This window comes from Panthera pardus, unplaced genomic scaffold, assembly GCF_024362965.1.
Source record: "Panthera pardus isolate Hobbes unplaced genomic scaffold, ASM2436296v1 HiC_scaffold_27, whole genome shotgun sequence".
Taxonomy (NCBI): Eukaryota; Metazoa; Chordata; class Mammalia; order Carnivora; family Felidae; genus Panthera; species Panthera pardus.
In genome coordinates, this window is record NW_026526843.1 from 123,366,177 (window position 1) to 123,388,014 (window position 21,838).

At 43.6% G+C, this 21,838-nt stretch overlaps 1 long non-coding RNA gene across 5 annotated transcripts in view; it reads left to right on the forward strand.

The window, feature by feature from the left end:
• The window catches only part of LOC109248269 (uncharacterized), a 411,435-nt gene that overhangs the window by 340,260 nt on the left and 49,337 nt on the right, over positions 1-21,838 (forward strand). For 3 of the 5 annotated variants that reach the window (XR_008418365.1, XR_008418363.1, XR_008418364.1), the window contains one exon: positions 1,431-1,962. The exons of 1 other annotated variant lie outside the window; for it this stretch is intronic. This is a non-coding gene — a long non-coding RNA (uncharacterized LOC109248269). Of the gene's footprint in view, positions 1-1,430; positions 1,963-21,838 lie in introns of those variants that run through there. One more of the 5 variants, XR_008418361.1, reaches the window with a different exon arrangement.

Here is a 21,838-nt window from a genome sequence, read left to right on the forward strand (position 1 = left end):
AATATTAAGTTTGCCAGGAACAGATTTTCACCCCTGAGAAAGCCAATCAAGCATTCAACAAATATTTTATGGAGAACTTATTATGACCTTTAAATATTGACCCCCAAGAGTGAATCACAGGCTCTCTTGCAACTTAGGCGTCAGTCAGCAACCAGACCCCCTTTGGTCCCCAGTGACCATCTGTTTAGTCCAGACTCTTCTTTATGTTCCACACCCACACATCCAACTGCGTCCACTTGTGAATCTCAAAGGTCCATCAAACTCAACATTTCCCAAAACAAAACTGTTTAGAAACACAAGACCACATGTGGTCACTGCAGTAGTGAGAAGTCATCTGTGACGTTCCACTGTTGCTGGGATGAATTCCAGCATCCCCCCACCCTAGCCCCCACCCTGCCAGACTTTCAAACCTGGGCTGCATCTTGTGTTTGGGATGATCTTGCGTTAAATCCTTCCCTTTTAGAGTGATACCTCATATGCACTTGGGTACTTTTGCTGAATTGCGACTTCCTGCATGAGCATTGCTCTCAGCACCTGGCATGAAATATTGCATCCATCCTGTGTAATGAGTAAGCTCCTAATCTCCCCTCAGACACAGACCATACTTCCTTAGCAGGGCCATAGCTACCCACCCACCGTGGTGTGATTATTTCTTCACAGCACTTATTCATAATTCAATAGAAAAGAATAGTAATTCTAGAAAAGAATAGGGTAATGATTTGTCTATTGCCTCCCTCCCAGCCAGTGTGCCTTTTTTCTCTGTTGTAGCTCTAACAAAGTACCTTATACATAATAGATGCTTAATAAATATGTCTGTAAAGAAAACATATGAATGCGACACCTGGGTGGCTCAGTTGGTGAAGCGTCCGACTTCAGCTCAGGGCATGATCTCATGCTTCAAGGGTTTGTGCCCCGTGTCAGGCTCTGTGCTGACAGCTCAGAGCCTGGAGCCTGCTTCGGATTCTGCGTCTCCCTCTCTCTCTCTGCCCCTCCCCCCCTCACACTCTGTCTCTGTCTCTCAAAAATAAATAAACGTTAGAAGAAAATAAAAAGAAAGAAAATACATGAATGCATCCTGGTGAATGAAACAGACCTAATCCTTGTCTTCTCCAAGGTACTATGTCTCTGTTCCACTCACACATACCATGGTTGTATAAAGTTTTCCCTTCAAAGTCCTGAATACGTTGACTCTTTGCTTTTGGTACTTTCTCTTGCTAGTTTACAGTGAGGGGTCAGCTTCCTTCCATACTGTCATAAACTAGTTTACTTTACTTGATATTGGAGGCACTTTTTACTCCTTTGTACTGCAGGTTTTTAAAAGCTTCATAGAGAATATACATGTGTTTTCAGGAATTTTGCCAAGAACTCAATGGATCTGCTAATTCTATACAGACTTTTAATTTTTTAATTTTTATTTTTTTATTTTTTAGAGAGAGAGAGCATGAGCTGGGAGAGGAGCAGAGGGAGAGAGAATCCCAAGCAGGCTTCACATGCAGCACAGAGCCCGACACGGGGCTCGATCCTGGACCCTGGGATTACGACCTGAGCCAAAATCAAGAGTTGGGCGTTAAACTCGAGCCACCCAGGTATGCCAATACTTCTCATTTTTAAGCTCAATTACATTTTTGATAATTTTGAGAAGTGAAGGTAGTTATATCAGATGCCTTTTGACACATGGGTTCACTACACAGCTCTCTCCTTTTTTATTGCCACATTTTGAAGTTTATAGAATGTGTTTTCATATTTTGGGGGGTTTTGGCACGAGTCATTGTGTTAGCTTTTACTTGTTTGCTCCTCGGTGCGTTTGTGTTTATTGGCTTTCTTCCACTGTCTTTATCTACTTTCTCCCTGCATCTCAACTTAACTTAAATAATGTCTCATGAAAATAACCAGATGTAGACGTTCTTTGGATTAATAAAACAAAAGATAAATAACATGAAAGATGGCCATGGAAGGATCAATAATGATAGTCCTTTTGAACTCAGGACTGTAATTAATCTAGTATATACTGTTAAGATTCAGGACTATTTTAATCTTATTTAGTATACTGTAAATAAAATACTGTCTGCGGTATACATTTAAATACTGCCTGGCTTATCTCTCAAATTTAATATAATTATTTGTATCTCATTTTGGCTGCAGTTAGAGTACACAAACTTCATACAAATCTGACATAAAATGAATGCTAAGTTATTTTTATTTGAGTCATAACTAAGAGCACGTGATAAGCACACACATTATGGAGATAGATAGAACATTATAGTCAGGAATTAGCAAACAAACCTACCACAGTTAAGGGGTTGTATTGATATAAAATATAGCCTACTTAGCACTATAATTTACTCACTGACCTACTGTGTTTTATAAAAATGTAGAGTGTGAACCGGATTGAATAAGCACAATAATGGAGGGAAAAGATTGGTAGAAAAATTTGGGAAGAATCTAGACATCTAGAGGTTAGGAGATCTCAAAAATCATCTACAAAAACCTTTTTGTAATTGATGTGAGGATTAGATGTAACTGGTTTGTTCTACTTCGTGTATGATAATTCTGTTCAATTGGTTGACAAATTGGCCTGTTGACAAAGATTGCATTGTCTCTGGTGATGATTCTGTGTGGCATGATCAGTTTGACTGCAGTGATAGTGGGAAGGTCCCGAATCTGCAGTAAAATGAACGAGTTTAAGGATCAGGGAAGGCAATCCAGTCTAGTCTTTCATGGTGGAGATGGTCTTGTATTCAATGGGAGGTGGGAGGTCACCTTGAGAAACTGAAAGAGCTGATTGAAGTAGGCCAGCCAAATACATCAGCAGGAAGTAGGGTTCACCTCTTGAGATAGAATCCCAGGCTGGGCCATGAGGCCATGTGGCCATGGATAGTGACTGGCCAGAACATGTTGCACAGGTGTTAAGAAGACTGTGGTGTCAGGGATATTCCAAGACAAGCACTCATGACCAATAGGCCAATTATCGTATGTGGAGTAAAGGGCAGTGATCTGGTGAAGGGTCAACATGGGAGCCAATGTAGCCAAAACCAACCTGAGAGACCTCAGGGTGGTAGATGGAGGCTCCTTGAATCCGTTGAAGCTGAGGTCTACATTAGCGCTAGACCCTAGGACAGCCAGACATGCAAATAGATGTGAAGATTCTAAAACGAAGAGAGAATTAGAACACGAGAGCCAGGCGGGACCACCTGGGTTTTTATTATTATAATAATTATCACATGTGTGTCTCTAGTGAGGGTCTAGCACTCATGTGTAAAAGTGGCAAAACATGATTTTAATGCAATATATGCAACCACTTCTCATGTATTGCTTCTTCAAATACTTGATAATCTCATGGAGTAGTAAAGCTGAAATAAATCTCCACTAAAATCTCACGCGAACACAATCTCACAGCATGAATAGACCACCAACGGACCCCGGTAGTCCGTCTGTGTATTTCAGCATGCTCCAAGGACATCTGGCTGAACACCCATGCCCTGCCATTTCAAGCTGTGCACAGAGGACCAGGGCTTCTGGGAGAGCGGGATAGGCACTATCGCCATATGCAAACACAGGCTGAGTGACCCTTGGAAGAAACAATGTAGATTTCCAAGCATCTGGAGGGTGCACTGGACTAATTTACCACTAAGAGATCTTTTAAGCCTAAGATAATTTGTCCGTGATTCAAGTAATGTGAAACATGACAAGGAGGCGTCTGGCCCTTCAGAACAGAAACGGTCACTTTTCAGTAGCCCACACTACTCCTAAGTCTGAGAAGAAGGCATAGCATATCCCAAGGACACTAACGTAACCACTTAACTGGAATAACAGAAATTTCAGTGGAGAAGCAAGGAACAGAGGAGGTGATTTAGGAAAGGGACACACAACTGTGAGAGTTCATCTTGAAAAGTAAAAATAGTTAATGGAATGTCTTACTTGATTAAAAAATGGGCTCTAGTTGGGCCACCTGGATGGCTCAGTCAGTTAAGGATCCGACTCTTGATTTCGGCTCAGGTCATGATTCAAGGTCGTGAGATTGAGCCCTGCACTGACCTCTGTGCTTGTGCCAGCATGGAGCCTGTTTGGGATTCTCTCTCTCCTTGTCCCCCACTCACACTCACGAGCGCATGCTTGCGCTCTCTCTCTCTGTCCCTCAAAATGAATAAACTTTGAAAAATGAGCTATAGGGACACCTGGGTGGCTCAGTCAGTTGAGCGTCCGACTTCAGCTCAGGTCATGATCGCTCGGTTTGTGAGTTTGAGCCCTGCATCAGGCTCTGTGCTGATGGCTCAGAGCCTGGAGCCTGCTTTGGACTCTGTCTCCCTCTCTCTCTCTGCCCCTCCTCTGCTTGCTCTCTCTCTCTCTCTCTCTCTTTCTCTCAAAGATAAATAAAACATTAAAAAAAAAATTTTTTAAAAGAGCTATGGTAGGTCTGTTGCTGTGTTACCAATGATATTAACACTTGACATTTAAAGTTATAAACGTGTTATATGAATAGATATAATGCTTATACGAATCATCATTCCCAATCTGTGAATTTGGAATTTGCGAGTGACTTGGCTGTGAGGTTTAGGCTTGAGGTCTCTCGGGATCCTGAATTTGAGTTTCCCATTGGGGCGGTAGTCTCTGATGGCTCTGGGGACTGGAGGGTCAGCTTCCTCAGTGGATGTCCTGGAGCCTTGGCTCCTCGTCACTTGGGCCCCCACATAGGGCCGCGTGAGTGTCCTCACAGCATGGCAGCTGGCTTCCTCCCAAGGGTGTTACCCAAGAGAAGACGAAAGAGAACCCAAAGTGTCTTCATGACCGAGGCCCGACAGTCACAGCTGACATTTCTTGGTTATACAAGTCAGCCCTATTTGGCGTAGGAGGGGATGCTACAAGGACACAAACGCCAAGAAGTAGAGATCACTGGGGGCTTTCTTGGAGGCTGGCTGCTGTCCTGTCTTGTGACCGGATGGGAAAGAATTTCAGCCAGTTTTCAGGTCATTGCAGTGCTTTGGGGAATGAGAGAGATGTTATACTTTTGAGTGACAATGAAGCCCTTGTCATTTCTAAGGCCTCAGAAGTAAAGCACATACGCCACAAAAACCCAGGCCAGCACCGCAGATAGAAACATGACCTGAGACTTTGCAAGGCAGGATGCTGACCTACACATCACCTCTGTCTTTGACGTGCTCTGCAAAGTATGGAAGTCTGTCTTGGTGTGATGCACCTGAGTTTGGAGAAATCAGTTCTGGTGCCTAGTAAGAATCTTCACGTTACTTATCCTGGGGAAACGTCAACATGGGTTGACCAGTGTCATCCAGTGTATTGAGGGTCACACTACGTGTACTCCACTCAGGTAATTTTACATTTTCTAGAAAAGGTGGAGGTAGCTTGAGTAGCACCTTCCATTGCCTCTGTATCTGTAACATAGTATAATCTCAAGACACAGTCAGTATGGAAGAATTCGGTTCGGTGAGTCTGACATCCAGCGCATAGTTGATACTCAGTGCACAACTCCCTCAAATGAGCTACACTGCACATGTTCTGCAGGCAGATGGAGGCTACTGCGAACTAACATTCAATGATGAAGACGATTTACAGGGGAAAAAACCTCAGCGGTGTATCATCAGGCCACGCCCGATCAAGAAGCTTACGTCAACCAAGCCGGCAGGGACATCTCTGTGTCACTGCTGTGCTTCTTCCCGTGATGACTTCAACTGGAGACGCTAGCTGGGGGCAGCTCAGGGCACCAGGCTGTGCACTGTGATAGCTGAGCCTCCACACATCCAGTAGAGCTTCCCATCCTCACGCCAGCCGTGGGGAGGAGTGGAGCATCTCTTACAGCTCATGGCGGGGGCGTGCGTTTTGGCACTCATTCCGCCTCCGTGTCCTCAATTTGGCAACCTGACCGTTCTGGGACTGGCCACTGTGGTTAGCATCACGGGATCCCTTCTTGGTGGTGTAAGGCCCGTAAGAGCTACTCCTAGAATTCAGAAGGGGGCTCGGGTCTCCCAAAGCACATCGTTAAGATTGGGAAAGGAGTTAGTTGCCCTAAGAAAAATCAGAGCACTTTTGACAAGACATGAGTAGGTTGGAGATAAAGGCAGGGGTAATGGTCAACACACGTCCACCATCCATTTGCCTGTCTGGAGGTGTGTGGGCAGGCGTGTTGAATTCCATGCCTTGATGTGCTAACCATGAAAGGAGAGGCCTACTGAAGGCCTACTGGAGCCACCCACATAACTCTTGGCTGGGGTTAATCCAAGGATTTGTACCTTGGAAGATCTGTGACCCGTTTGTAATTCAGTCGTGTTGTGCCAGTGGCTGCCTTGAATTTCTGCAGGCAGAGGTAGCACCTTCAGTTTGCAGAAGGATAGAACGTGTAATTGAAAATGGGCGCGCTCTTATGTGGCAATGAAATAGCTTCACGTGGAGTGTACCTGCAATAACGGAAGCGTCCCTGGAGACTTGTATAGTGACATTGGAAAGCGCACTGTAACTTTAAAACTGTTTCTTTAAGAGACAGGTTGCAAAACTCTCTTCAGTCCTGATGTTTGAGTTAATGCATCTTCCTAGGGAGTATTAAGTGAATATTACTGGATTTATGGGATCTCACAAAATTACCTGAATAACAATTCCAGTTCTTCAAGAGGCCAAATCAAGTAAAAAGAACTCCTTAAAACAAAGTCACCGATCACATTGTACTACATGTTACACTATAATCGAATTATGTTTAAAAATATGTACCCATATGGGCAAAGACAAGACGGATTTTTTTCTTTAATTTAAGGAAGATGTGTTAGGGTAGAAAGATTGTGGATATTTTTTTCTTCAGAAGTCGTACGTTGATATTATAAAAGCAGTTTTGCAAGTTTTAAAAGAAAATGTATTTGTTTTGTTCCCGATTTTGTTAAATCAGTGACTCACCACCTGTGTTAACAGCTTCCACAGAGTTTCAGAACGAGGAGGGAGGTATTGACACAGAAGCAGAGAGAGGAGAGAGACTGTTTTCCTTTCACTCTGAGTGTACCACGTAGAACATGTGTCCTCCTCCAGAACATTCTCAGGAAACAGAGTAAACTTATCCAGAGATGCATGCAATAAGGAACAGCATACAAATGTTCACGGTATGGGAAATTGGGTTTCTTCTGATGCAGAGAAAGTAGGCTGCCTTATACACGAATGATTCTCACTCGTGTGGGCTCCAATTGGTGGCTGGTGGCATGTGAAATGTGCTTCTCATCTCTTACATGTACCATAAGTTCCCAAATTCTTCCCCAGACGAATTTTCTCAAACTAAGAGGTGGGGGGAGGGGTGGAGAGGGACAGAGAGAGATCTTTCTATTTCAACAACAGGACTGCATTTTCACCCTCCTTGTAACTCAACCGAAACTTTCCCAAGGAGAACCAAAATAGCTCCTGTAGAATTTCAAAAGATGAGAATCCAGCCCAGATGGTCCGGACTTAAAACGTTAAATCTGATGCTGTTACTATGGTCAAGTGAGATGAGTTATTTGCATTTTTCGGATTCTATTTATAATTAGTCTTTTTAAGAGGTCCATCTGGTTCAGAATATCTTTCCCACTGCCTTGTCAGTGCATGAAGTTTCCACCCTGAGTCATTCACTGGGCATAGGGATTGGATGTGTGAAGGCCCTTGTGAAATAATGAGTATGTCTGTGGAGCAGGTAAGAGAGTAACCCAATGTACCCCGTGCCACCTGCACACGAAGTGTTTATTGGGAGACCGAGAGGGTGAGAGAATGTGACTTAATGCTTGTGGATAGACTTGGAAAGAAGGGAAGTACAAGTCCTCTCTGCCTTCATGATACCCATTTTCTGGTGCCAGAATAACAGCTCAGTTACCTGTCTTGTTCCTTCTCTGTCTACACTGGGTGTTTCCTTAATCTACAAAGTGCCACCCTCTGCTGTGGGAAACCCTCGTCAGGCCAAAAGGGTCTTTACCCTCTATAGAGGTTACAAGAGCTGTGCCTAGTATTTTTGAATTTCCGGGTATGTTCTCACATCATCTTCTTTGGATACAGCCAGGAAGACTATAAGTCTTCCTGAAATCTCAGTTTTTCTTCCTCTGTGCCTAAATCTTGGCACTGTAGATGAGGATTCCATAGGGGCACCTCGGTAGCTCCGTCATTTAAGCGTCCGACTGCAGCTTAGGTCATGATCTTGCAGTTCATGGCTTCGAGCTCCACGACAGGCTCTGTACTGACAGCTCAGAGCCTGGAGCCTGCTTCAGATTCTGTGTCTCCCTCTCTGTGCCCCTCCCCTGCTCGCACTCTGTCTCTGCCTCTCAAAAATAAATAAACATTGAAAAAAATAGATGAGGATTCCATGTGCACATTCTGGTATCGGTCTAATGGCCTGAAAGAAGAAGAGCCTTCCCGCACTTGCTCGAATGATGAATGGAGACATGGAGATCCAGATTTCTTCATTGTTTTTCTTCTTCTGGTGAACTTCGGTGAACAAGATCTCTTGTTGGCTCTCAGGACAGAAGAGAGGAGGGAAACAGTGTCCCTGCTGCAGCCCAGGGGAGATAGCCCATCTGTGGACACTGTGGGGCTCTGGGCCAGGACAGACCTGGTCGCATCCACAGCATCCGTCTCCCCCAGGGACACTGAGAGCAGGCAGCCCCAGCAAGCGTTCGCCACACCAGCTATCGTCTGTCTTCTTGAATAGGTAAACAGCTTTGGGGTCCTCTCGGGTCTCCCTTCCATTCATTATCTGCTCCTTATTCACAAAATCAGCACTCTGTTATCTCTGCACTGATTTAAAGAGCAAAGGGAATGACTTCCAATGCTTGTAGGCAGCTTGGCCAGCTCTCAGACGTTGCTTCTGCAAAATGAAAATGCCCATGAGAACTAGCAGCAGACCCCAACCAGTCCTTCATGGCCAAACACAGGCTCAAGATCAGTGATTAAATGGGGGAATCCAACAATATGCAGCAGGTGTGATTTCCAGTCTTTCGGTCCTTGTCCTCCTTGCCAGGGTATCAGGCCACACTGTTGCAGACTTGAGAGTGCATACACCAGGACTCTGAGTCTGACTGGATCTGCATTTGTTGCAATATGGCATCCTTAGCCCCCTCTTTTATTCTTAGTCACAGCTAACCTCCCTTTGCCCAGAAGTGGCCCCTTCCAGTTGTCAGCAAATATGAAGCTTTGCTTCTGTGTCCGTTGGACAGGATGCAGAGACTCACAGGAAAGCATTAAGAGACACATACGAGGCAAGACACGATCCCCACCACCGCCGTCTCTCAGCCCGCCGAGCCCTGTCACGCACTCCACGAACACGCTCCCAGCCAGTCGGACACTGACGACGCGCCTACTCGCAGTGTGAATTGTTAGCTTACAGGGAAAAGAATTCACACAAATGAAGGTGACTTAATGGGAATTACCATGTTGAGTCTAAAAGTTTGTGTCATATAAACATCTCCCTGTTGAAAAGTGATAATAGCAAAGAAAGAAAAAAGAGTGAGCAGGATTATAGTCAGAGTGTGCCCACGTGCCAACACGTAGGTGAATTGGAAATCATCACGATTGCTGAAATCACTCTAGTTTCCCGGGAGTGGCTCACACCGGATTGCACACGGCAGCTAAAACATTTCCCCACATTGCCAGCAGCCCTCCTCCTTTGGGTTAAGAACAACACAACATGGTTAACAGAAGTGTCACCAAAGTTTTGTGGTTTTTTTCCTAGTCGTGTAGTAGTATTTCTTTGACGGCTCCATTCCATCTCTTTAAAGCCTACGTTTCAGTATTTTCCGGAGCTGTGCAAACTTCCTTATACTCTAACTGTATATTTTCATCACCTGAAAAGAAACCTGGTAGCATTTCACACCCACCCCATTCTCCCTCCTTCCAGCCCCTGGCGGCCCGTCGTCTGCCTTCTGTCTCGTTGCATTTGCGTTTTGTCGACATTTTACGTCCATAGGATCATACGATACGTGTTTTTCTGTGACGGCCTTCGTTCACTCAGCAAGTTTTTGCATTTCATCCATTTTTAGGAAGTACCAGTACTGCGTTCCTTTACTGCTGGATAGAATTTTTGTCACTCACCCGCGTACCACCGGTCAGCCCACAGTGCCCCGCTCACTGCACGTTCTGCCCTAAGCTATGGCATCGCTCTCAGGATCTCTCCTTGTCGCGCGAGCACCACGGGCAGTTTTCTCAGTAGGGGGAGCTGGAGGGACGTAGCAAGGGAAGCATTCCTGCATTTCCCAGTGCAGGTGCCCGGGAGAGATCAGAAGAGGGGGTGTGAGGTCTGCCCGCGGAGCCTGACCCCATCACGGGACTATGACCCTCAGCAACCTGGGCCACCTGGATCTGGCGAGAAGCTTTCCCGAGCCCGCTCAGCTCCAGAAGCAGTCTTCGACAGAGGGTCACGCCCCAAGCAGTTACTGTGTGAGCTCCCATCTGGCTTCCCTGGCTGGTTTCCATCACCTCCTCCCTCACCTGCATTCGAGGGGGTGGCCTGGTGCTTGCCCAGCAGCCGGAGACCAACTCTGGCCTGACCACACTCTGTTCACAGAAGCACACTCCCTCTAAGAAATTCTGAACCCTTTCCCGGTCTGCCTTTGCTGGGGCACTCCTCCCTGAGGCCAAGGGTACCATAGGGAGTCTCTGGGTGTCTTAGAGTTACTCACGCATCATAGTTCAGAATCCGTTACATTGAACTTGCCCCGTTCAACCAACTGCATGGTTCCTGTCTCCCGATGGACTCAGAGTGCGGTGGTATTTTGTTGAGTGGACATGCCCAGTACTGTTTATCCATTCTGAGGTTGCTGGGTACTTGGGTGGTTTCCATTTGTTTGGCTTCTGAAGTAACACTTCTCTGAACGCTTGTGTACAAGTGTTTGTGGGGACCCGTGCTTCCATTTCTCTCGAGTGGATACTTAGGAGTTGAATTGCTGGGGCACATGCCATATTTAACTTTGTAAGAAACCGCCAAGCTCTTGTCCAAAGTACCGCACCGTCTGTCCTTCCCACCAGCAGTGGCGGAGGGCTCTAGCCTCTGTGTCTCCATCAGCATGTGCTGTGGTCTTTTTGTTGATAGCCATTGTAGTATGTTTTATGCTACAATTTCAAGTATTGAAGGCGAAAATGGAGACTGAGTAAAACAGAGTCGTGTCCCGTATTCAACAAGGAAGAGCAAAGCCTGGTCTGCTATTTTGTTCACATCTGTATCAGAAGTCAAGGGACCAGTTCCTTCCTGGCTGCAGTCACGGTAACGTGGCCTCTCCTGGATGCCGAGGCAGCAGGGTCAGTGAGAGCAAACTCACATTTTGTTCTGGAACCCCAGCAGCAGGAAATTTTGTTTCAAGAAAGACTTAATGTGAACTTCAGTAAAATAATGTGAAGAAAAATTTGAGCCAAAAGAGAATTTGATTTTGTGTCTTTTAATAGGAGAGTCATTTCTTTCTTTCTCTTCTTATGGTAGGAGCTTTAACACTAACTCGTGTCTCAGTCCAGAAATAACATTCGATCGTTATTTTGTACGCTACATGCTTGGGCCCAGCACAACTTCAAGAAATGCAGAAATCCTCTGTTTCTGCTTGGAATTCAGGGAATCTCTCTCTGGCTGTGGTACAGAGTTCCTGTTTTTCCTCGAGGACGGTTGAAGTTTGGGCCATTCACTGAGGTTCCAGTTGTGCTCCAAGAGCACTGACGTTGTAGGAACCACTTAACGCTCTGCGTGGCCACCCGCCCCTCCTTGGCTTGCGTGGCCAGCCTCGTCTGTCCTAAGAGACTTGGGTTTTTCAACAGGACTAAGATGAAAGAAAAACGCTAGGAAACTTATCTGCTTCAGTTGGATTTTGCTAAGGTGCTCAGCTCACAAGCTACCTCCTTGCCCCCAGTCTGAGATTCCACTGAGTTAAGAATGCAGCTATGAGTGTCTGAAATGAGCCAGTAAGCATTGCGGATTTAAAAAAAAAAAAAAAGAAAAAGCCACATACTTAGGAAGCTGTTTGCTTAAGTCTTAACTTGATTTCGAGCTGATCTAAATATCAGACACCAAGTCTTGATATCGAGACTGTAGTTTTGTGCTGGTAGAAACTACCCCTGCCCTCCTATCTCCTGTTTCACAGCCACTTTGCTCCCTGATGCTGAAGTAAGCCCATTCTTCGGGCCCTCTGAGCTTCACTGTGTACAAGCGCCAATAATGTTGAAGATCACGTGCAACCTTTTAATTTTTAGTAAAGTACGTAGGACGTTGTCGTAACTCTACCTTTATTTTGTTTTTAATTTTGCGTATAGTTGACACACAGTGTCACAGGTCACCGGGTATGCACCGTGGCGATTCAGCAAGTCTACAGTCACGCTGTGCTCACCAAGGTCTAGCTGCCATCTGTCCCCATGCAAGCTATTACACTGCTGTTCTCTGTGTTCCCTGCACTGTGCCGTTTATTCCCGTGGCATATTCATTCCGTGACTGGAAGCCCATACCTCCAAGCCACCTTCACCCTCCCTGGGTGATTTGCCTCCCACCCTCCCTGACAAGGATCAGTTTCTTCTTTATAGCTAGAAGTCCCATTCTGCTGTTTGGAACTCCACATTTACAGGCAGAACTATCAGAGTGCAAAAAGTAATGTCATTTTATGTAACTAATTTGTCACTTAACAAAATACACCATTGGAGTATGATCCTTTTAGGTATGCTGTCTATTTGATAGAGTCCTATACATATAAAAAAAAGAAGTATAAAATGTGGGTTTCAAAGGATACTCATTTGAAAATAGTGGTATTTATTTATTATTATGTTAATTTTTTAAATGTTTATTTATTTTTGACAGAGAGAGAGAGACAGAGTACGAGCAGGGGAGGGGCAGAGAGAGAGGGAGACGCAGAAATCAAGGCAGGCTCCAGGCTCTGAGCTGTCAGCTTAGAGCCTGATGTGGGGCTTGAACCCACGAACTGTGAGATCATGACCTGAGCTGGAGTCAGATTCTTAACCGACTGAGCCACATAAGCGCCCTTGAAAATAGTGGTATTTAGGGCCCCTGGGTGGGTCAGTTGGTTAAGCGTCTGACTCGGGATTTCAGCTCAGGTCATGATCTCACAGTTCGTCAGTTCGAGCCCCACGTTGGGCTCTGTGCTGACAGCGTGGAACCTCTTTGGGATTCTCTCTCTCCCTCTCTCTCTGCTGCTCCCCTGCTTCTGCTGTCTCTCCAAATAATAAACTTAAAAAAAAAAAAAGAAAAGAAAATAGTGGTATTTATTCTAATTACAAACGTTTACATGCTTTACTTTAAAAATTGCTTTGTAGGTCTCTTTTTATTAGGTATTTATTATTTATTTAAGTACTTATTACTTATCTACTTATTAGGTGCTTAGTCAATAAAAATTATTATCCTCAGTGTTTTGTGGTAAGTTTTTACATTAAAAACTTAATGCTGGGCTTTGGACAGAGGATCCACACTGTTTGAATATAGGACTTTTGATTTTATGATACATGGAGAAGAGACTTTTGCTATATAATTGATGAGTCTAGTATGTTTAAATTTTAAATGACAGTGTTTTTAAAACCATGTGGCCTCCACATGTTTTCATACATGGTTTAGGCAGAGGCAATCTTTGGGAAGGTGGTAAAGGGACCGTATTTCACAGGCAGACATATTTCAGGAAACAGGATTGAAAATTATGCTTTTGCCCCCTCACCTGTTTTTCCAGATTTTGGTTGTCAAATAGCACCATCAACTCATCCTTAGAAAAGCAGAAAATGAAGAAAGGTTATATTTTGCATGTTTCATCCTGTGATTCAAGCAGCATTATTATCTTAGGAGGGAGATGTAGACCAATAGCTCTCAAGGGAAAGAAGACAAGAATATAGTGAGGAAGGCACATTTCTGGAAAACACCATAACAAGTGCCTTGAATGTATTCTCTATTTGCCTTTGGGGTTCCATATCTAGGAATCTGGCCTATTACACGATAAGAAAAATGTAGACCAAGTTGTACATGCAAAGATACCGTCTACGTAAAGATGCATAATTTTTCAAAAAGTCAAGCAAAATATCTAACATTATACACGTATATTATTTACATAAAAATTATACAAGTCTGTGAATTTTAAAGTACTGGGGAAATAAAACGTTGCAATGATGCACCCCAAAATTCACCTCAGACACAGTCCATGGTAATGTTTAGAGGACATGATCCCAGACTTCATTCACCATGTGGATGCGAGGGTATGCAGCTGGTCAGAGACACAGATAGAAGTATCTTCTAAGCGGGGTGGCTGTGTGGCTCAGTTGGTTGACTGGCCAACTTTGGCTAAGGTCACAGCTCGTGAGTTGGAGCCCTATGTCGGGCTCTGTGCTGACAGCTCGGAGCCTGGAGCCTGCCTCGGATTCTGTGTCTCCCTCTCTCTCTGCCCCTCCACTGCTTGCACACTCTCTCTCAAATATAAATAAACATTAAAAAATTAAAAAGAAAATATCTTCTAAGGATAATGCTTTTTAAGTAAAAATGAGTAAATGCATTTTTCTTAAATTTAGCTATCAAAACAGAAACTGAAGTAATACCAAAAGGATTGCTGACTTTCACATATTGAAAGTTAAAGTGTCTAGGAGCACAGTGGGCAATGAGTCCTGAACGGTGAGATGGGTCATCTCCATTGGCACTCTCGCAAACTCCTTTCCATATGTGTCTTTTGAAAGATGATATTTCATAAAACCAACAGGAGCATCCTGCAGTGTGATCTTGCATTAAAGTAGGAACCTTGTTCTGTGAACACCTCTCCCACTTCTGATACTCCAGCCTCAAACCACCTCAACCTATCCTGTCCCCTGTCCACTTGTCCTCCCTTACCTTGAGAACTTTCGAGAAAGTGGAGAAAGGAGACCATTCTCAGGCCACATCTCCCAGGCTGGTGGAGTGAGACTGCTCCAGGGTTCATTTTCCCAGTTAGAAAAAGAGAAGGGCCAACTGCAGAGACTGACTGTCCACCAGCCAAAGAGAGGAAAGTCCTTCCTTGGACTTAGAGCTAAGGTCCAAAATGGAAGAAATGAACCCGCCAAAGGCGTCTCCTACTGGGCAGTTGATGCACTAAAACAAACAAGAACAAAAATTTAGTATGACTCACATGGTCCTAAAATCAAGATCAGTAACATAACTCTGATCATTCATTTGTGTTCTTTTATCTTCATTGAGGAATTCCGTATTCGTTCATAACTAATAATTTATCGTGAAAATATCTGGTGAAACTTCTTTACCAAGAAAGGTGTATCCTCCACTAAAAAATTTAGAAATATTTTTTATACTTCTAAATTTTTTAGAATAAGAATAAAGAGAAACAAGGTAAAGTGAGGATCTTATTCCGAGAGTAACTCTCACTAAAAGTTTTCCAAACAAGTGGGATGTAAATAAGAAAATGTAAAGTTAGCACAGGTAACCCTGCTTTTGCAAAAATGAAACTGAAGAAGAAAAGGCTGAGCCAATACATTTGTTTTGGAGTAAAATTGACAACTTTATTACAACAGAAAATTGCATTCTCAACCCCTCTTCCAAAGGTAATGTTTTAAACATATCTTGTGCAGCTCATATACCAGCCTGCTTCCTTAGCTCTGCTATCGTAATCACTGTTCACCTCTGTAGCACGTGGTACTAACATCACACTTCCCTCAATTTCCCTACAGTTTTGTAAAAGAGACTAAGAGAAGGCTCAGGGATACCTAGAGCTAATTTTAATGACGAAAAAGATCAATAGACCTTCTCCACAATTGGATGCTAAGTATTGTTGTCTAAATGGGGTGGGGGAAAACTACATGGTGTCATTGCTCGGTATATTCCCATTCTAACCATGTGCAGTAATCCCAGAGACTGTCTGTTTTTCCTTTAAATCAGGGGACAGAGAGACAAAGTGGAAGAGTTGACGTGAAAACAAAAGGCAGAAACTAGTGAGACAGAGAGAGAAAGGATAAGAGAGGTAAAGATCATAGAGATGAGAGGGGACAGAGATAGATGAGAGAGAGACACTTCAGCCCTCCTGTATAGATGCATCCTCAGCTCAGCATCAGTACCCCACCCCTACTTGCCAGGCCAGTTCCCAGCTTCACGTTGTCCCTGTTCCTCTTAGTGCAGTCCATAGAATTCATTCCCTTGGAGCACTGCCTCGTCCAAGCCTGAGCTTTTGGGTTATGCCCCACTCCTGAAGAAAGTCCAGGACCACACTGTCCAGTGGACACTCTTACGATGATGGCAATGCTTTATAATCCTGTGTTGTCCAGTAGGGTAGCCACTAGCCTCACTTGGACATTGAGCACGTGGAATGTGGATAGTGTGACAGGAACTGCTCATTCTGTCCCATTCCAGTGAATTGGAGTATAAGCTGCCATGTGTGGGTAGTGGCCATGGGACCGGAGTGGACAGGTCCAGTAAGTACTGAGATACTCCATGGTTAATTCCCTTGAAGGCCTCTGTGTCACTGGGAGGGGAGGCTTTTCTCCTCAATTTTCTTGGTCTTCAAGAGGATGAGTATTAGAAAATGAAAGATCAAGCACACACAAATGTGTACACACACACACACACACACACTTTCCAAAGATCAACAACAATTCTCAAAGTTAATGTCATCTACATCCTCATTCAGGAAGGGAAATTCTTCCCAGGTGGGGAATAACCTTCTTTCCTCTAAGAAAGTATTATCGGTTTCCTTGAACTCTGTCTTTTTTTTCCTGCCTCTCATAATGCTTGAGAAACTGACCCATCCCTATGCATTTACAACAATGGGGACATATTCCCATCAAACAGAGGTTAAACTCAGTAAAACTTTGCATTTATTCACCATTTGTACCTTATGGAGATTGTAGTTGACCCTTAAACAGTGTGGGGTTAGGAATGCCGACCCCCCCCCCACAGTCCAAAATTGGCGTCTAACTTGGTTCCCCCAAACTCAATCATTAATAGCTTACTGTTGGCCAGAAGCCTTACTGACAACATAAGTAGTCTGTTAACACATATCTTATAAGCTACATGTACTATATACTGTATTCTTATAGCCAAGTGAGCTAGAGAAAGGAAATGTAATTAAGAAAATCATGAAGCAAGAGAAATTCATAGTAATGTACTGTATTCATCAAAAAAAAAAATCCACAGTAAGGAAGCCTTGTAAACCATTACTGTTGACTTCTACTCAGAGCAGAATTCCAGACACTGTAGGCATTTAGCTGTTTCAGTGACAGTGATTTTTTGAGAGGAAAGTATTTTGATCAAGTGAAGACCAAATCATTATTGTTGCTCACTGGCATCAAAGACCTATTAAAGTGGAAGAAACTGACACTGAAAAGCCATACCATGACTGGTGCTCCCATATCCCTCAGGAATTTTCACCTGCCTCAAATAACAGAAGAGGCCCGGCTTATGAGTGCAATCTGAGCAAGTGTTACTTCCTTCACGCACATGGGAAAGTGACCTCATCTTGCCGTTACATTTTGTTTGCATAGCAAACGAAGTTAGCATATTGGGCTCCAGTGCAAGCCAGCTGACTTATAGAAATCAGAAAATAGAACGAGTAAAGATAAAAAGCGGTCACTCTCGTTGGCCCATTTACCTGTGATTCGGTGACCATTCATCCATGAGACCATGAAATACATACTAAGTCATTCAGACAAGGAAGTGACTTGGTACCAGTGTTGCAGTGAGATGTTAATTTGTTTAGAAGTAAAGCTTTAGTCCCAGATACTGGATTCACCTTCAGCATCAGTCGTCTCCACTGAGAACTGTCCTGGGAGTGTCAGCAAAGCATGCATAACGCTTCAAGGACTGGGGCAGTGGGCCAGAACAAATTGGACGAGAAACCAACTGAAAATATGAAATTGTGAAATAACTTGACATATCCAAAATTCTTTCAAAAAAAAAAAAGTATTGGTAAAATAAGCCAACAATATTTTTTTTTAATGATGAAGATTTTTGTTTTATGTTTTTTTTCTTTAGTTAAGATTTCACAGCCTCAGCTGCCCTGTTCAGTGTAGGGTGTTGAGCAGCATCCTCAGTATGAAGCCCACAGGTATTATAAACCTCAGGACAGTGTTTCCAGCAGCTCTGGTGAGGTTTCATTGACCACAGTGACATCAGTGATTTCAGAAGGAATAGTACAGAAGGAGGATCCTTGTATTTTATTTTTTCATGCTTGAGTCAGAATCCAAAAAGTTTATATCCTGTGGATAAAATCGTTTAACCCCTTTTTCTGTGTATACTGACATTTGACATCATGGATGTATAGCTATTTTTGTGTGTTTGGTGAGATAGTCCTTTTTATCCTAATGACCACTCTCATGGAAGGATATGTAGAGTGGCCCCATCACTATCCCATGGTCACAGTAGACCTTTGAAAGTTGTGTTAAATTGATGTGATGTGGTGCTACTTGCAGTGACGTGGAAAAACTTGATGGGCACAGAACAAAGTAGACGTAGATGTGCAAGGGATTGAAAGCAATTCAAGTCAGAACAGGGCCTCTTGGAGCAGAGGCAGTGGACATTCGGGAAACTGGGGAGAAGCTCCCAGGGTAATTCAGTTAGCACAAACAGTCTCCCATTCTTCTTCTTAAATCAGTTTTGTATCAGACTCGCTTAACCCAGTTGACCAGATAGTTCCAGGCAAAGGTGCACTGCAAAACCTGCCAATCGGTTCATCTATTTCAAAACCAGAAATCAAATTATTAAATCCACCATTACGATAGCTGAATTTGATCAGATGACTTTGTAGAACTGTAAACACTTGCATTGTTCTTGTGAACATTGGTCCCCAGTCACACACTCAGTGCCCTTGGGCATTCACCCATTCTCTGTGGACACCGTTCTTTAAATACCCTGATAGCCACCTAGCACTGCAAAATGCTGTCACTCGCATGACTTCAGACAAATATTTGCAATTCTCCAGTGACAGGAGTTAAAGAAAACATGCAAAATATATTTTTTTTATTTTAATTCCAGTATCATTACCACACAGGGTTCCATTAGTCTCAAGTGTGCAATGTAGTGATGTGGCAATTCCATACGTGACTCTGTGCTCATCACTATGGCCGTGCTCTTCATCCCCCATCACCTGTTTCCCCCAACCCCCACCTCCCGTCTGGTGACCATCACTTGGTTCTCTAGAGCTTAGACTTTGTTTTTGGTTTGTGTCTTGTTTGCTTGCTTGTTTTGTTTCTTAAATTCCACATATGAATGAAATTCTATTATATTTGTCTTTCTCTGACTTATTTCACTTAGCATCATACCCTCTAGATCCATTGATGTTGTTACAAATGGCAAGATTGCATCCTTTTTGATGGCTGAATAATAGTCCTGTGTGTGTGTGTGTGTGTGTGTGTGTGTGTGTGTGTACGTACACCATATTTTCTTTATCCATTCAACTGTTGATGGGCACTTATCTTCAGTATCCTGGCTATTGTTGATAAAGCGGCAGTAAACATAGCAGTGCCTTTTTTTTTTTCCAAATTAGTGTTTCATATTCTTTAGGTAAATACCCAGTAGTAGAATTATTGGTAGTTCTACTTTAGGTAGTTCTACTTTAATTTTTTGAGTAACCTTCATACTATTTGCCAGAGTGGCTGCACTGGTTTGCATTCCCACCAACAGTACACGAGGGTTCCTTTTTTTCTCCACATCCCCACCAACCCTTCTTGCTTTTTATTTTAGCCATTTTGACAGGTGTGAGGTGGTATCTCATGGTAGTTTTGATTTGCATTTCCCTGATGATGAGTGATGTCGAGCATCTTTTCATGTGTCTGTGGGTCATCTGTATCTTCTTTGGAGAAATGTCTGTTCATGTCTTGCGCCCATTTTTAATTGGATTATTTGGTGAGTTTTGTTGTGTTGAGTTATACAAGGTCTTTATTTTGGGGACTAACCCTTTATAAGACATGTCATCTGCAAATATCTTCTCCCATTCAGTAGGTTGTCTTTTAGGTTTGATGATTATTTCTTTCTCTGTGTAGAAGCTTTTTTATTTTGATGTAGTCCCAGTAGTTTAATTTTGCTTTTGTTTCCCTTGCCTCAGGAGGCATATCTAGAAAAATGTTTCTAGGGCCAATGTCAGAGAAATCACTGCCTTATGCTCTCTTCTAGGATTTTTATGGTTTTGGGTTTCACAATTAGGGCTTTAATCCATTTTGAGTCTATTTGTGTGTGTGGTGTAAGAAAATGGTCCAGTGTCATTCTTTTGCATGTTGCTGTTCAGTTTTCCCAGCACCATTTGTTTCTTTCCCTTTATTATATTCTTGTCATTTTCCCGTTATTATATTCTTGCCTCCTATGTTGAAGACTAATTGACTATATAATCGTGGGTTTATTTCTGGGTTGTCTGTTACTTTGATCTATATGTCTTTTTTGTTGCCATTACCATACTGTTTTGATTATCACAGCTTTGTAGGTTATCTTGAAATCTTGGATTGTGATATCTCTAGTTTGGTCCTTCCTTTTCAAGACTGCTTTGGCAATTTGGGATCTTTTGTGGTTCCATACAAATCTTAGGATTATTTTAAAGTTTTTAAATGTTTATTTATATTTGAGAGAGAGAGAGAGAGAGAGACAGAGCACGAGCAGGGTAGGGGGAGAGATAGAGGGAGACACAGAATCTGAAGCAGGTTCCAGGCACAGAGCTTCAGTACAGAGCCCAACACAGGGCTCAGACTCATGAACCGCAAGATCATGACCTGAGCCGAAGTCAGACGCTCAACCAACTGAGCCACTCAGGTGCCCCTAGGATTATTTTCAAATATATTTCTTTTTCTTTTTCTATAAATTTTTGGTCAGAATTCAATGTCTGACCCCTTTTCAGTGAATATAGGACAATTGAAAGAAATATCTGGGAAGGAGGAGGAGAGAGGGAAATATTTTGCAGAGAGTGAAATAGAAGACCTCATGAAGGCCCCTTCCTCACCTTCATGTCGGTCTTTGTGATTGTTAATAATGGTGTCCTGAGGACCAAGGGTGGGGTGAGGAGACAACTGTGCAATGCTAGAAGCTGGGTCGGTCATGCTTGTTATTGAGCACGGGCTTGGGCCAGAAGACAAACGAGGTCATGCTGTGTCCAGCTCCCTAGGCATGAGTGAGTAAGACGTGTCTAATCTGCGCTCAGAACCATCTCAGATGATATGTAAACCACAATGTGATGGCCTCCTTTCCTGAAGTGACAGTTCTTAGCTCAGTGCTTAATGGTGGGATTTGGGTTGCATTTCTGTTGAGGTTTCCTAGATATGTGTCCTGCATATCCATTCTTGGCACAGATACTTCCAGAGAGTCTCTTATGGTCATGGCACTGTCCACCTCGCTCCCCTGCGAGTCCTTGGTGCTGGATGCTGCGTTATAGGGAGAGCCACGCGAATGGAGACATGGTGCTCCTGGGGCTGGGGGAGCTGTCCACATAAAGCAGGCTGCCTGCAGAGTACAGAAGGTGGGCGGTGGAGACTGAGAAATTGAAGGTTGTCCGGGAACAGAAAGAGGCGGGCCAGGATGGAGGAGTTCAAGGCAGAGAAAGAGGACAAGGGAAACGTGGAGGGAGGGCCAGACCACGTAGGGCCAGGTGAGGCCATTTTAAGGACTTTGGCTTTGGTCCTAGATTGGCTGAGAAGTCCCAGGGCGGTTTTGAGCAGACAAGGAATAAGATTTGCTGTCCGTCTGAACACGTGTGCTGTGATGCAGCCAGTAAGACATGGCTGTGTCAGTCCAGGTGAACGATGTGGGCGGCCCTGACCCAGCTCAGCAGCAAACCTTTCTAGTGGCACGGGAGTTGCTGTAAACGCCAGAAAAATAAAATAAATCTGTATTAAGTTGAAAGCCACAGCTGAAGCATCCTTGGGCATATTGCAAACACAAAGACAGAAAAATTAACTATTCCTAGTGATGTATTTTTTGGCC